This window comes from Pleurodeles waltl, chromosome 8 (assembly GCF_031143425.1).
Source record: "Pleurodeles waltl isolate 20211129_DDA chromosome 8, aPleWal1.hap1.20221129, whole genome shotgun sequence".
NCBI classification, from domain to species: Eukaryota; Metazoa; Chordata; class Amphibia; order Caudata; family Salamandridae; genus Pleurodeles; species Pleurodeles waltl.
The window spans coordinates 142,861,788-142,874,117 of NC_090447.1; positions in this window are offsets into that span (position 1 = coordinate 142,861,788).

Below are 12,330 nucleotides of genomic sequence, written 5' to 3' on the forward strand. Positions count from 1 at the left end.
GAAATCCATAGGTACAATAAAAGGGTGTGGTCTTGGTCGCACTATGTATTGTGATGTTATAGGAGAACTCGGCAAGAGCAAGATACTCTGACCAATTGCTTTGTGTGGCATTGCAGTAACATCTCAGATACTGCTGAAGTTCTTGATTCACTCTTTCAGTTTGCCCATTAGTTTGTGGATGGAAACCAGAGGATAAAGAAATCTCAGTGTTAAATAAGGCACAAAAGGCCCTCCAGAAACGTGATACATATTGATGCCCTCTGTCTGAAATGACCTCTTGCGGAAGACCATGGAGGCAAAAAATATCCCGCAGAAAAATGCGACTCATTTCTGGGGCCATCTGTAGTTTCTTCAAGGCTGAGAAATGGGCCATCTTGGTGAATTAATCTACGGTCACCATGATTACTTGGTTACCAGAGGAGGTAGGTAGAGAGCATATGAAATCCATGGATAGAGTACACGAAGGAGCGGAAGGAACCGATAAAGGTCTTAATAAACCTGCCACCTTAGTTCGGGGTGTCTTAGTCTGAGCACAGACTGGGCATGCTGACACATAGGTTTCAGTGTCTGTCTTAAGCGAAGGCCACCAAAAAGATCACTGAAGTAGCTCCTGGGTCTTCCTGATACCTCGATGACCGGCTATAGGAGAATCATGGCACATTTGTAGAGCTTCTGTCTGCACTTTCTTGGTAGGTAGAAAAAGAGCATGTTGATGATAGAAGTAGTTGTCCTTCTTCTGCAAAAAAGGAGTCACTCTATGCCATTCTGAAGCAGACAGAAACTGGTACTCGGATTGAACGCGTTATTGAAAAGATTGAGTTGCTCCGATGATTCTGCTAGACTCAATAAGAGGTGGAGAGGAGTTCTGGGCTATGTCAGGATATCTGCGGGATAAGGCATCTGCCACTGAATTCTGGGAACCAGGGATGTATGTGATCACGAAATCGTACTGGCTAAAGAAGAAAGCCCATCGAGTCTGACGACTATTGTGACACTGAAAACTCCGAAGACATTGGACATTATGATGATCAATCCTGGCTTCAAAAGGCTCTCTGGAACCCATCAAGAAATGCCTCCATTCTTTACAAGCTACTTTGAGTGTGAGTAGTTCTCGTTCCAGTACAGAATAATTGCGTTCAGCCTCTGATAGGACATGAGACAGATAAAAGATAGGATGTTCCAGTCCATCGTTGCCTTGTTTTTGTAGCAGAACTGCCCCAATAGCTCAGTCACAACAATAAATTTCTTGGTATTGTCAGGATGACGCAACACAGGTGCTTGGGTAAAGGCTGTCTTCAATTCTTGAAACGCGCGTTCAGCATCCTTGGCCCAAACGTAACCCTTCTTCAAGTTCTCTCTTAATTGTTTGTGTTATGAAACTTTGTAGGTGGGCAAAGTTCTGAATGAACTGACGATAAAAGTTTGACAAACCAAGGAAACATTGCGTTTCCTTAATGGACGTTGGAGAAGGCCAATCTAATATAGCACTGACCTTGTCAGGATCCATGGATATTCCGTGTTGAATAATACAGAACCCCAAATACTTTACTTCAGATTTATGGAACTCACACTTCTCGGGTTTACAAAACAATTGTTTTTTCTTGAGTATTTCCAGGACTTGCAGGACATGATTTATATGTTGCTCAGGATCACAGGAATATATCAAGATATCATCCAAATAAATGACTACATATTGGTTGAGTACATCAGAGAACACCGAATCCATAAATCGTTAAAAAACAGAAGGGGCGTTGGTCAGTCCAAAAGGCATAACACAGTACTCATAGTGCCCAAAAGGGGTAGGAAAGCTGTCTTCCATTCATCTCCTTCCTTGATCCGAAGGAGATGATAGGCACCCCGTAAGTCTAATTTGGTAAACATCTTGGCTCCTTGAATGGCATCCAATATATCTCTGATTAAAGGCAGCGGATATCGATCCTTAATCGTTATTCTGTTGAGCTCACGAAAGTCAACACAAGGATGCAGATCCTTGGTCTTCTTTGGTGGGACGAAGAAGAGAGGAGCCCCAGCCGGGGACGTGGAAGGAGCAATCAAACCGTTGTGCAAGTTATCGTCTAAATATTCCTTTAGCACCTTCTTTTCTTGGTCTGTCAGAGAATACATTCGACCAAAGGGGACGACTTCATCAGGAATTAAAGGAATAGCACAGTCATAACTGCGATGAGGCGGCAAAATAGGATTACTAGGTTTCTGAAAAATCCTGATATATTCCTGATAACAATCTGGAACTCCCTGGATCATATTGATAGAGTTAGTGTTATTCTTAGCTGACTGACAGGACCTTTTGGGAGTCCAATAAGAAGTAGTGGAATAACAATTCTGTTGACAAAATGAAGACATTAGGGATATAGGGCCTCATTCTGAGGCCGGCGGGCGGCGGTCACCGCCCGCCTGGCGGGAACCGCCATATGGCCGCTCCTCGGTCGAAAGACCGCGGAGGCCATTCTGGCTTTCCCGCTGGGCTGGCGGGCGACCGCCAGAAGGCCGCCCGCCAGCCCAGCGGGAAACCCCTTCCCACGAGGAAGCCGGCTCCGAATGGAGCCGGCGGAGTGGGAAGGCGCGACGGGTGCAGTTGCACCCGTCGCGAATTTCAGTGTCTGCTAAGCAGACGCTGAAATTCTTTGTGGGGCCCTCTTACGGGGGCCCCTGCAGTGCCCATGCCATTGGCATGGGCACTGCAGGGGCCCCCAGGGGCCCCACGACACCCCATACCGCCATCCTGTTCCTGGCGGGCGAACCGCCAGGAACAGGATGGCGGTATGGGGTGTCGGAATCCGCGCCGCCATGGAGGATTCCTGAGGGCAGCGGAAAACCGGCAGGAGACCGCCGGTTTTCCCTTTCTGACCGCGGCCAAACCGCCGCGGTCAGAATGCCCTTGAGAGCACCACCAGCCTGTTGGCGGTGCTCTCGTGGTCGTTGACCCTGGCGGTCAATGACCGCCATGGTCAGAATGACCCCCATAGTTCTTGTTTCCCAATTGATATAGGGGTTGTGTCGGGCTAACCAGGGTATTCCCAAAATCATGATGTGATTTGGTGAGGCTATGAGATCAAAGGCAACATGTTCTTGATGCCCCCCAAATGTCAAACAAAGAGTAGGAGTTGAGGCCACCACAGGTCCTGAGGTTAACGGAGAGCCATCCACCGTGTGAACCTGCTCAGGAGTCTCTTTAAGAATGCAGGGAATTCCTTTACTCATAGTCCAGGTCTCATCCAGATAGAGTCCACTGGCTCCACAATCAAGGAGAGCCAGAAGGTGTTCTTCTTGATCTTGTGAACTTTGTAACTTGACCGAGAGGAGAAACAGGGTGGACATGCTTTCTTTGGAGGAACATATTGATGGTACTTCAGCTCCTCCCGTCTCCTTCCTCCTTACAGGGGACGGGAGCTGGCATTTCCCACAGGTCTTGAGGGACGTACCGGACAACTACGGATCAGGTGGCCAGCCTTACCATAGTACAGACAAAGTCCCTTTCATCGCCGTTCCTCCCTTTCTGACTCCGTCAATGGCCCACGAAGCAGATCTATCTGAATGGGTTCTTCAGGGGGAGTAGGAGGGGCTTGGGATGGAATATCTTCCGTTCGCCGACTGCTAGCACGAAAGGTACCAGACTGGTATGGAGCTTGCATTCTACGTCTCTCCATCTTGCGCTCTCAAAGTCTATATTCGATGTTCATAGATTGATCCATTAATTCCTTCAAAGAACAAGCTGGAGAAGAGTGTATAAGCTCATCTTTAATTTCTTCACGCAGGCCTTGGCGGAAAAGGGTTATGAAGGTGCGTTCCACCCAGGAGGTTTCAGCTGCCAGCTGTTTGAAGCGGGTTATATACTGCAGAACGTCCTGATTACCCTGCAGAATGTCACATAAGGCTTCTTCAGCTGCTGCTTCTACCCCAGGTCTCTCAAATATTTGTTTGAAAAGAGTCAGGAAAGCGGAATAGTTAGCCAGGACTGCGTCTTCTGCAGAAACCAGAGGAGTCGCCCAAGGAAGCGCAGGGCCAGACAAGGCGCTGATCAGATAGCCCACCTTAGCTTTATCCGAAGTAAACTGGAGTGGACGAAAGGCAAAGAAAACCGTCAGGGTGTTCAAAAATTCCTTCATCTTTAGAGGATCTCCGGACTATCGAGTAGTAGTGGCAGATACATGTGGTATGTCCATTGATCGGGAAGACAAGACCTGTCGTAGCGCAATGTTCTCTGCCCGTAACTGTTGTAACTCTTGGGCTTGTTGTTGGACAGTCTGCAACATGGCTTGAGCATTTTCTGACACCTCTCCCTGTGGATCTTCCATGGCGATCTAGCATCACGGAGTCTTTTGGTGTTGCAATCTGTTACGTGCTGCGCTGGACTTCTCACCTCTGGATACCGGGTTGGCGAATACACCAAGTCTTCTATAGGTTCTGGATACTCCCAGATAAGGGCGACCCCTTCTAGTAGCCACAGTGCCGCTTGACAGGCTACGCCAAAGCAGACCGTCCAGAAGGAGTCCCAGAGGGAAAAAACCCCAGCACTGGGGAAAAAAACTCAAACAGGAACTCCTGAAGAAAAACAAGAAAAAACAGGACTAAACAACAGGAAACAAAAATAGGCAAAAATCTCCAAAGGTAAAAAGCAGGAACAAAGAACAGACAAAAATCTCCCAAGGCAAAAAGCAGGAACAAAGAACAGGCAAAAATCTCCCAAGGCAAAAAGCAGGAACAAAGAACAGGAGCGAACAGCACAACCAGAAGGAAGTGTTTGCAACGAAGGGGGAACAGGACTGACTGACTTATATACTGAGAAAAGGGAAGTGATATCACAGGAAAAGGAAAGAACACCATCTTGAATTGGGAAGAGCCCATAGACCAGTATAGGAAAAAGAAAGTAGTATAAAAGAAAAACAGAGCATGCTGGAACAAAAACACGAAGAAGACAAGATGGACACAACATGGACAGAGACAGGTAAAAAGACCAGACAAACCCACCAAAAAAGGAGAGAAGAAAGGGCTACAGGTAAGTGTAGCGCGACCGGAAGCAAAATAAATGCTTCCCAGAAAGTGTAGTCAAAAAACGCGGGGAACGGCGCTCCGAGTATCGGTAGCGCGTTCCATCCGCGAGGACAGAAAGAGATGCCGCGTCTGAGCGCGGCATTACAGTAATTGGCTTCTTCATAATTAGCATATTTTATTTACTAGTAAGTCCCTAGTAAATTGCACTAGAGGTGCCTAGGGCCTGTAAATCAAATGCTACTAGTGGGCCTGCAGCACTGATTATGCCACCAACACGATTAGCCCTGTAAACATGGCTCAGACCTCCCACTGCAGTGTCTGTTAGTGCAGTTTTAAACTGCCAGTTCGACTTGGCCAGTGTTGTTAATTGCCAAGCCCAAACCTTTTCTTTTTATACATTTAAGGCACCCCTAAGGTAGGCCCTAAGTAGCCCCATGGGCAAGGTGCATTTTATGTCAAAGGTAGGACATGTGCTGGTGTGTTTTTACATATCCTAGCTGTGAAATACTGCAAAATTTGTTTTTCACTTTTGCAAGGCCTATCTCTCTTATAGGTTAACATGGGGGCTACCTTTAAATATCCTTAAAGTGCAGTTTTCCTTTGAGAGCAGATAGAAATATTGAGTTTGGGTCTCTGAACTCACAATTTAAAAATACATCTTTTAGTGAGGGTGGTTTTTAGATTGTGAGGTTGAAAATGTCACTTTTAAAACATGGGCATTTTCTTGCTTAAACCATTCTGTGACTCTACCTGTTTCTGGATTCCTTGTCTGGGTCAGACTCATAGTTGGGCTGTTTGTACATCTCCACTAGACAGTGACACAAAGGGTGTTGGGGTGTAACCTGCATATTTTGATGGGCTGTCAGGAAAACTATTGCCAGTGTTGTTAAGTTCTTCCCTCAGCAAAAGATTCCCCTTTTCCTTGTACCCACGTAGGTTGCAATGGTGTCCTCACTCCCGGTGGCTCTTGCGGAGGCTGTTCTTAGAACTAGCTTCTTCATGTTTAAGTGCCACTCAAGATGGTGGCCGCAAATCTTTGAGAGGTCAGCGCTCTAGTGTTTCTACCTTAGTCTTGTGCTGAAACTTCCCTCTAGCTATTTCTCTCTCTGAGCTGTGCACTTCAATTGTCATCCTGAGGAGAATGAGCAGTGTTCCTAAGGCGCTTCATTTCAAAGAGAATTCCTCCAGTTTTGAGTAATTAATTCTTTTTCTTGGTACGGTGTGCACACCAGCTACTTTTTCCCTTCTGGAGACTTTGAATTTCTTCCTTCTTCCAACAACTGGCTATCGGCTTTCTGAGGAGAATTCGTTTTGGCTTAACAAAACTTCAAGCAACTGTAGTAAGGAATCCTTTTGTATGATTTCCACAATTGCATATATATATATATATATATATATATATATATATATATATATATATATATATATATATTCAAGAACTCTTTGCTTTGCAGACTTGTCAGTCTTAGAGACAAACCTCAGTGCTCATACTAATTCCTTGAGACTGTGATTGAGAAAATCGAACCTTGAGAAGGAGTTTTCATTTCCTGTTAAAGTCATTAGTAGTTTATATATTTGTGAACTTTTGAACTGTTCTGCTGAGAACCTTGCATACCTCTGACTCCTGGAGAAAAGAAGATATTAAGTTAACATTGTTCTCTTACAGAGAGGCTAGTCTCTCAATAGATCCAGGTTAGGAGAACGATAGAATTGGGTGAATGTGAATGGCTGAACAGTTGAATGCACACTAGGAATGTACTTATCTATGCTCTTATCACCCGACTGCAGGTCCTTCCTTTAAAGAAATCCCAATAAGAAGAAAGGTGCTGGTTACAGAAGCACACACTGAACATCCTATCTTAAAGTGGGAAACACAGGCTTGAAATGGATCTGGAGGCGGTCTCTCTTTTTCTATTCCCATTCCCCTCAGATAATCAGTAAAGTCTGAGCACGCATCTGTTGGAGGGAGTTGGGTAAAAGGCATCTGCTTCTGTGGAAGTTTGATTTAATGGATAATCTCCTGACATGGGCCATCTGGGCTAGACTGCACGGAGGAGTGGTCATTTACACCTGAAAGGGCTGTGCCTGCCCTCACATAAAGCAGCCTCCAACCCCCTGGTGTATGTATGGGGCCAGGCCTGTGCAAGACAGGATCCTGTAAACAGCAGGGACTTTTCTTTGAAGTTGAGGAACTTCAAAGGCAGAAAGGGGTGTAAGTATTGGACCCAAAACCCCAGACTGTAGATCACTTTAAGGATTAAAGAGGAACCTCTGCCAGGAAAAGAGCAGAAATGCTGAAGGAGAAGTGCTGCCCCTGCCTGTGACTGTGCTTTGTTGGACTATCCTGCAGTTGCTGCTTGTGCCTGAGAAAAGGGACAAAGACAGGGCTTTGTGGTATATTCCTGCTTGAGAGGTATCTCCAAGGGCTTGGACTGAGCTTGCCCCCTGTTCTGAAGTCTCTGGGCCATCAAAGACTTCCTCTGCCAGCACCTGGACTCTCTGCTGAGACTCCTGTCCTGCCAAGTGGTGCCTAATCCAGTCTCTGGGCCCTTGAAAGGAGAATCTGGTGGAAAACCAAGAAGAACCCATTGTACTGACTTCAGACGACCCCTGACAGACGGTGCTGCCGGATTCCACGACCCCGCCGGCAACTGAGGCCGTGATCCTCACTGGTGTGCAATGACTCCGCAGGCCCAACACCACAGCAACCTTGCTGAAGCATGCAACTCCATGAGTCTTGAAGTGCTGAGTCACCAACTTTTACAACCGACTTTGCTGCACCATGCCGTGACTGCCGGATATCGACTCCACCGGAAGTGCACAGAAGTGCACCGATGCCACCTCCCCTTCACCACTCAGCAGCAAGGAGGTCTTCACAATATCTCTGCTCTTTTGCCCGCAGCACTGGAACCGACGCCACACCGGATCCATTGACACCTCGGTCCCTGACTCCGTGCACCAGCTCGTTTCCTCATTTTCACATGTATCTGGGGTATGCTGTGACTCCATGACCAGCACCATTAACGTTGGATTGGGGGAATCACCAATTCAAAGCATTTGTGTTTCTAAGCGCTATATTGAAGTTTAATCTTTTAAAAATTCATAACTTTGCTTGTGTGTGTTGGATTTTTGTCGTTTTTGGCTTGTTTTGCTCAGATAAATATTAACTATTTTTCTAAGCTGATGTTGAGTCATTTTGTAGTGTTTTCACTGTATTACTGTGTGTGTTGGTACAAATATTTTACACATTGTCTCGGGGTTAAGCCTTTCTGCTCATGCCAAGCTACCAAGGGGTGAGCGTGGGTTAACTGGGTGTGTTTCTCCTTTGCCCTGACTAGAGTGAGGGTCCTTGCTTGGACAGGGGAACCTGACTGCCAACCAAAAACCCCATTTCTAACACCCTATCACACCTAACCCTCCCTGATGGATGGATGTCTGGAGAGTATGCATAAAAGTGGAGCTTTCACTCTACCCTAGCTGTAAATTGGAGTCAGGCTCCAAAACACCAGAGTTGTAAGCACAACTAAATAACCACTTTCTAAAAGTGTCATTTCTAAAATAGTAATGTAAAATCAACCTACACCAGCAAGCAGGATGTCTCACTCCCATTCCAAACATACCAAACATTCCCACTCTGCTCCTCACAGATCAGAAATTACCACTTAGACATATATGTGAGAATTCCCAATGCAAACCTATGAGAAGAGCAGCACTCACAGCAGTGAAAAACAAAATAGGCTGTTTGTCACTACTAGGACATGTAGCACACAGAAATATACGTCCTGCCGTTTACATACACAGCACAGTGCCCATGGGGCTATCTATGGCCTACCTTATGGGTGACTTGAATGTAGGCCTTGACAAGTAGTTTGACTTGCCAAGTCAGTGTGGCAGAAACTGTGCATTCAGGCCCTGCAGTTGTAGGACTGATACAGGTTTGAAAGGCTACTTCTGTGGGTGGCACAATCAGCACTGCAGGACCACTAGTAGAATTTAATTTACATGCCCTGTGTACATGGTATACCACTTTACAAGGGACTTACAAGTAACTTAATTAAGCCAAACAGGTGTTAGCCAATTATATCACATTTTAGGGGAGAGGGCACATGTACATTAGCATTGATCAGCAGTGGTAAAGTGCCCACAGTCCTAAAACCAACAAAAAGAGGGTGCAAAAAATAGGAGCTGAAAGGCAAAATGTTTGGGGATAATGCAGCAGAAAGGGCCATTTCCAACAGTGGTTTTGAGATACATTATTTATCCATATGTCACCTATTTCTAGCAGGAACCTGATCTATGTGGAAAGTAACAAAATAAGAGATGCAACAATTGCCAAGGTAAGGGGAATGTATCTCACCCCTGGTGCTAAAATGTATTCAGATGGCTCTAACTCTTGTCCACATTTCCTATTAAGCATAAAGTAGTTTGTGATTGGTTACTACATATATATCAATACAATAAATAGAAACCTTCAATCCCAGTATAAAGATCTGTCTCTAATTTCCTTACTACAGTCTAGGTTTTGATCACTCTAGTCGTCTGTAATAAGAAATAAGTGAGCTACTCACCTATAATATATTTTTGCAGTATGTGGGAAGTCACAATGCCTGCTGCCAGAGTCATCAATCAATTTTAAAGACACACAACGGAGCATCATTACAGCTGCAGTTTAAACTCTAGTTTTTAGGGGTGAGCGCAAAGCGCTCTGTCCCCTGTAGTAATCTCTCTTTGGACTTCCAACCACGCCCATGTCACGTCAGTCACTTTCATTGGTTCGTGGGATTGCCTTTTAAAATCTGCTTGCTTTCATTTGTGAAAGGCATGAATACGTCATGCCTTTTCCGGTGTTTAGCCCACCTACACAGCACCAGTAAACTATTGAAAACATAGGAGGCTCGATGTTTTCAGCATGGTTTCCGGACTACTTTATCTGTTTATTTTCCACGCAGTGCGATCGTGCTGGTGTTTACATAGCGCAATTGTGCTCGGTTTTTCCATTTTCAATTTCAGCACGATCGCGCTGCATTTTACATAGTGCGATTGCGCTGCATTTTTTTACTTTTAATTTGTGTGGCAAGAAAAGTCCAGTTAGGAGTTTACAAGGCTAATAGCTCTAACTGGAGCAAATGTGAGACCCGTTGCATTGAAAATGCTTGTTTTATCTGTTTTTTCTAAACTAAAAAGTGATCAGTTCTAAGTAAAGCTTCATGGCAACATGTTTATGTTAAGCACACTGAAGTTGATTACAGGAAAGAAAGAATCTCTCTGGACATTGCAACTTATTCTGGGCTTGAACCCTTTTAATCTGAATTACAGTACATATGTTTGGATATGTTTTTGCAAGAAATTTCTGAATTTTTGCTGTGCTTAACTTCTCACATATTCAACTTATATCTTCATGTCTGACACCATAATAATCTCTTTCTTAAGAAGCAGCAAAACACTCAAAGTTTAAATAGTTTGTGTGGTGTGGAATGGGATGACCATGCATTATAAGGAACACAGTAGCCTCTGGCATACAATAAAAAGATATCATTTCACCTCAGAGTTCCATGACCTTATATAAGAACTTCTCTGTGAATTGTAATGTCTTTATAGTGTATGGCAGAAGGTATTTCATCCCCTATATTAATAAAATAAGTGATTTTTAGACAAAGAACTTGTCATGACAGTTGTACTAATAATTATATGGCTATTGATAAGCTTATTGATAAGCTATAAGGTGCAATTTTCTAGCTTAGATGATTTTACTAAAATATAGGGGAGCCCTCCAAATTTCATTAATTTCATTGCAATGTCTTCCTAAATGCATTGCTTAATTTGAAAAGAACAGGGGAACAAAGTACTTATTAGGAGCTACTCATCAGTGGTGCAGAAAATTGGAACTGATGATCATCAACGCTGCCTAGTCTTGACTTCTCCCCATCATTTCTTATCTACCACCCTATACTTCCTCTCTTTTTATGTCACTTGTGCAGGTTTTTTCATGACACATTCTACTACGGCCCTACTTTCTTCCTCTTCCGCCTCTTTGTTATGCCTTCATCTCTCTTACTCTGAGTCAAAATCTGTTGGTGAAAAGTTCCTGCCCCAAAAATGAGTGCCAATGCTCACCACCTTGCACCACACGCACTAATGTGCCAGCACCCTCTTTTTTTCAATTAACTCGGATCTTGTTTGTTAAGCGGAAGGAACTAAGCGATAAATGTGCATTGCTGTAAGTGCAGCGGCTCTCTGACATTGTAATATAGATTTATTGCGAGTTGAACTGTCGAGTTCCCTTTCTTACTCGTTAGGCCCCAAAGCCCATAAATGTTAATGCACTTCTTGTATCAGAGGTGTGATTTGGTGTGAGCAATAAAGTGAGCCGTGTGAGGCCTTTTAAAATTGCGTTTGAGGAATCCTGACAGACATAAAATGGGCGCGCTGTCAGTCGGAGGGCCCGAGTGAAGCACAGCCGCGTGCTGAAATGAGCCTCACATGAAGGATTTCCTGTCACATTGTCGGTGGAGGCATCTGCTGCAGACACACATGCTCAGTCAAAAGACAGTTTGATCGCAGGGTGATTTATGTCAGGCGTCACTTGTCTGAGCGCTGCCACGCAGCTGTCGCAAAGAGAGTGTCTTCTGAAAGACGAATGTCATTGCGTTAGGATTATAAATAAAATAAACATTACTGGAATACGTTTGTAGTATCATCATTAATTTACAGATTGTCTTATCAAGGACAACAACAGCAACACGCCGCTGGGTCGTGTTATTTCTCGAAAGCTCAGATAATACTCACCCTGAAATGAGCAGCAAGTCTCTTTGGGCAAGACCCACATTTTGAAAAAAATAACACCTGATCGGTGTGCCTCTGCAGTCTTACACAGCTGACCAAGTACTGTTGCAGATGTTGATGCCTTGAACATACAGACAAGGACGTGTGAAGGTTACGTGAAAGTCAATACTCAAAAGGCCTTTTAAAAAGTAGATTTTTACTGTGCAATTTAGACGGAATGTGGCTTGCAGTTTCTGCTGCCAACATATAATTTATCGTAAACCCTGACGTGGCATTGCTGTAAAAGAATACATGGATACATGAGTAATCACACATGGTAAACATATATATATATATATATATATATATATATATATATATATATATATAAAAGTGATCAGTTCTAAGTAAAGCTTCATGGCAACATGTTTATGTTAAGCACACTGAAGTTGATTACAGGAAAGAAAGAATCTCTCTGGACGTTGCAACTTATTCTGGGCTTGAACCCTTTTAATCTGAATTACAGTACATATGTTCGGATATGTTTTTGCGAAAAAT